Here is a 4,739-nt window from a genome sequence, read left to right on the forward strand (position 1 = left end):
GTGATTTACACACCAGAGATGGGTTTCATTGAAGTAACAGGGAAATCTGAGGCTCAGTCTGTTCTGAATTTATCCAGATTTAATAGCAGAGATTTTCTTCAGGATGTTGTGGCTTCACCCAAGCCAGAAATTCAGCTTCAGGCAGCTCTTGCTCACTTCTGCCCTGGTGGAATGGGAAGGAATTCAGAAGAATGAAAGTGAAAAAACTTGTGGGTTGAGATAGAGACAGATTAACAGCCAAAACAAAATCTGTGCAAGCAAAGCAGAACAAGGAATTTATTCACCACTTCCCATGGGCAGGCAGGTGTGCAGCCATCCCCAGGAATCCACCACAGGTAACAGTGTCTTGGGAAGAAAAACTCCATCACTCCAAGTGTCCCTTCCTTCCTTCCTTGTTCTTCCTGCAAGTTTTATTGAGCATGACCCCACATGGTCTGGAAGATCCCTTGGGTCACCTGGTGCCAGCTCTCCTGGCTCTCTCCCCTCCCAAATCCTTGTCACCCCCAGCCCTCTCGTAGGTGGGGTGAGGAGCAGAAAGGAGCAAAAAAGCCATAGCAAAAAACATCCCTGAATTATCAGCACAGTTCCCAGCACAAACCCAAATCATTCCATACTGGGAAGTAAATTAAATCCACCCCAGCCAAAACCAGCATACAGAAGGAACTTGAGGGATGTAGAGAAAATCATCAATGTCTGTTTTGTAAGTTGGTCGTGTCCGGGCTGTGGGCAGTGAGATGTCCTTGCTACAGTGTGTTCTTTAAACACTGAATTTTGTGACTGTTATTAAAAACAGATCTGATGTTTTAAAACCCAGTCTATACATCATCCAAAATCTTGTCTCTGTGGAGGGATAGTTCAGACCCCGTCGTTGTGTTAATAAATTTAGGTGTAGGTGTGTTTTTTTAATGCTCATATATCATCTATTATATATGTTATGTTATATGTTTTATGTTATATGTTATGTTATATGTTATATGTTATATGTTATGTGTTATGTGTTATATGTTATGTGTTATGTGTTATATGTTATATGTTATGTGTTATGTGTTATATGTTATGTGCTATGTATTATATATTATATATTATATATTATATATTATATAATATATAATATATATTGTATATATTATATTATATTATATTATATTATATTATATTATATTATATTATATTATATTATATTATATTATATATTGTATATTGTATATTATGTATTGTATATTGTATATTTTATATATTTATTTATTTATATATATATATATTGCATATTGCAATACTGCTCGTGTTTATTGGTTGCCATACAATTACCCTCTGTGTCAAGAGCTGCCTGTAAAGTTCTTCCCACTCAGCTTTCATTCCTGTAATCCTAAATTTCATTACCCATTTTTATCACCATCACCAAAACTGGTTGCTTTTAGTCATTCCCTTTCCCAAATCCTTTGGGAATATGTGAGACTGCACAGACTCCCTTCTTTAAAAAAATACTTTTAAAGAATTTAAAAATTCTTTAAAAAATCACTCTGAGCCTTGAGTCAAAACCAGAGAGGAAATTACTGTGAGTAACAACAAAGATCACGGGTTTTGGTTCAAGAAAACCTTTATTTTCATGTGCGAATAAAATAATAATATATATATTGCTTCACATCCTCCAAGAGCTGCATGAACCTGAAGCGATTGAACCTCCAAACACCCATGTGAGGTAGGCTGGAATAGGTGGCCAAGGAGCCAAAGTGGCTTGAGTATTAAAAGCAAAAAGGGAGTGACTTCAGCGTGGAAAAACCCGGATCTCCAGAAGCGGTGTGCTAACAGGACATGCCCTCTGGAAGCTTCTTTTAAAGCTCATTTGCAGGAGGCTTTAGACAGAGGAGGAATCCATGAAAATCAGCTCCTCAAGGCAGTGGAAATGTTGCTGGTCCAAGGGCTCTGATCCAGGAAAGCCTTTTCTTCTTATTCTGCCAAAATCCTGCAAGGATGCAAAGGGTCTTGTTATTGTGCTGCAATTCCACCTCGGTTCATTCCCCAAAAGCCCCAACACCTTCTAATTACCTTTCAAAATGAACCTACAGGGTGGGTTCAGCCTGCAGGTTTAAAAACCTACATCCCTGTATATGTTGGGTGTCCAGCTCTGCAAATTACCAGTGTATAAAACTGTGGCCACTGGGAAATTAGTTATGTGACCACTTGTAATGACATTTTTTATTCAGTTTGCACCAAAATAAAAACTGGGGATTTGATGTAATTGCTGAACACACAAGTTTAGTGCCATCTGAAGTGGTCTGGGATATCTGCTTGGCCTCCAGACAACTATCTTTTCTGAAAATCAATGTTTTCCCTCAGAATTAACTCAGCCAGATACATCAATATGATTTAAATACTCCAAGGCACCTCAAATGCCACTAAACATCTCGGTGTATCCTGCTGTTTCAAGCCCTTCATGTCTAAATTCAAAGATTTCTTTTCAAGCAACCTGAGCTGGAAAAAAATATTTATATTGTACTTCAGAATACTCTGTTGGTTTTAACTTCTACTCTTGTATTGGTCAGCTCAGCTGAAAATCTGCCAATATAAGAACTTTAATCCTGAACACTAACATCCATCAGTATCAGGTACATTTTTAAAGAAAGAGTATTTCTGTAGGAAAATTACACCTGAAACCAGACTTGAGAGCTCTTGTTCCTTTCTCAGGCTCAGTTTTCTTTGTGTCAGGTCTAGCAGATGTTCTGACAGAAATTTGATGTTGGAGTTCTCCCACCTGCACCTCCCAGTCCATTTGCTATCAGTGGAAATTGCTTCTCAAGGAGGATGAGTGGTCACAGAAACTGAGGGATCACATCACTGCTTTGTAAATTAATCTAATATCAGGTTCCTTCTGTTCCATTTGCTTTCCTGAATTCCCAAATGCATCCTTAGCATCTTATTCCTTAGCATCTTATTCTCCTGGTAACAAACCTGCCCTATTATTGGAATTACTTGGGTTTCCTGAAACCACTGAGGATCCCCATTTGCTGAATAAATGTATAAAACTTTTTTTCTAGAACCACCTCATCAGATTTATTCAGTTTTGGGGAACCTTTAAACCATGGCAATTCTATAAATAATGGAATCACACAATAAGGAGTTCTGGGAAATTCAGACATCACAGATCTGAGCTCTCCCTTTGTTTTGAGCCAAGGTCTGTCCTGTCACATCAGTGGCTGGGGATCTGCCTGAACATCATGGCTGGGATAAATTTTATCATCACACCAGTCCTCTTCATCAAAGGTAATGGAACCTTTCCTAATCTGTCTCTGAATTTGGGGTTGTGAATGTCAGTGGAGCTGGCAGGGATCATCTCGTGGCCATTAATGGAACAAAGTTATTCTAAGAATTAAGTAGATGGAGAATGTGTTTTATTTTAAGCTGAAAAGCATTCCCCAAAAGTATGTCCAAAACCTTAAGGAAATAAAAAATATCTGGCTATCAGGGAAACTCCAGACATTATTTGAAAGTGGTTTCCAAGGTCAAACTGAAATGCACACCTAAGTCTCCACTCACTGACAAATTCACTCCGCTTCACCTTTCTAAGAGTTGTGCAGTGATGGAAGGAAGGAGAGATGGGGAGAGGTTGAGAAGCAAAGTTCTGTGAACACTTTCCCCCCTTTAAATGTATGTTTTCTAGGTAAATTTTAAAATGAAACCAGAGAGATGATAAAAAGCTTTCCCTGATGGGTATAAATGCTGTGAAGTATTTTCCTAACAATTTCTTGAAAAAGCTTCCTTTCTTTTCTCATAAAAATTCAAAATAAAGTGAAAAATACTTGGACATTTTGACCCTTCTGATCCCTTTCTCCCATACATAACTTCCATTCAAATGAATTTTCTCCCTAAACACACATCAACATTATGCACGTGTTTCTCCTCTCTCTGGACCTTCCCGCCGAGGGTTGCCCTGCAAGCCCCACTAAAGTTTTGCTGATTATTCAGAGAAACAGGGGATAAAACAGGGGACCTTCTGATGCCCCTGAGATGTTTTGTCACCTACTTGGAGCAGCAGTTCATCAGCCCCCCGTGGCAGGTCCCCGTGGCAGCGAAGGTGGGTGGGCAGGCCCCGGCGCGGCAGAAGCTTCCCTGTGCGCTCCGGCACGCGGTGGTGTCAGCAAAAAGAGGGTCTGCAGAACCTGTGGGGAGTGGCAGAAGTTAAAATCTCTGCTTTCTGCCTGAAATGATGAGAGGTAAATGCTCAACAAGTCATGTGTTGTCTTTTTTTAGCAAGAGGGGCACCCTGAGCCCAGATGCTCCTGGTCCCACCGCTGCACCATCAGATTTTGCCTTTCAGCTGATGGTGGCTTTTTGCCCCCCTGTGAACACTCTTCTGCTTACAAACCCTTTTGCTCTTTATAGGAGTTTTGCTTCTCACCTGAAGTGGCCTGGAAGAGGAGGAGGAAGACAGCGAAGAGCAGGTAGAGGATCTTCATGGCTATCAGCTGCTTGTGGATTGTGAGGTCCTGCAGAGCACCTGAAAGCCCAATGGTGGCTGTAGCTGGCTTGAGCAAGGGCTGGGACAGACACCCGGTATTTATAGGGCCCTTGGGGTTGTGCAAGTGTGACAAGTCAATGAGTAACTGCCATGAACTTTCTGGAGAGGGACTAGACCCCTTATCACAGGTGGCAGTGAATGTGTTGCAATCCCCCAAGGGTGAATTTCCACCCCATGGGTCAGTTATATAATCTGACCATCAGCCAAGCCTGACTGAGCTGCA

General features: G+C 40.7%; 1 long non-coding RNA gene across 1 annotated transcript; it reads right to left on the bottom strand.

The window, feature by feature from the left end:
* Positions 1-1,579: 1,579 nt before the first annotated feature.
* LOC131555877 (uncharacterized) lies at positions 1,580-4,500 on the bottom strand. The gene is made up of 3 exons (XR_009274556.1): positions 4,397-4,500; positions 4,022-4,157; positions 1,580-1,963 (listed from the first exon to the last, which is right to left on the bottom strand). It is a non-coding gene; the product is annotated as an uncharacterized LOC131555877 (long non-coding RNA).
* Positions 4,501-4,739: the final 239 nt, after the last annotated feature.

This window comes from Ammospiza caudacuta, chromosome 3 (assembly GCF_027887145.1).
Source record: "Ammospiza caudacuta isolate bAmmCau1 chromosome 3, bAmmCau1.pri, whole genome shotgun sequence".
Lineage (NCBI taxonomy): Eukaryota > Metazoa > Chordata > Aves > Passeriformes > Passerellidae > Ammospiza > Ammospiza caudacuta.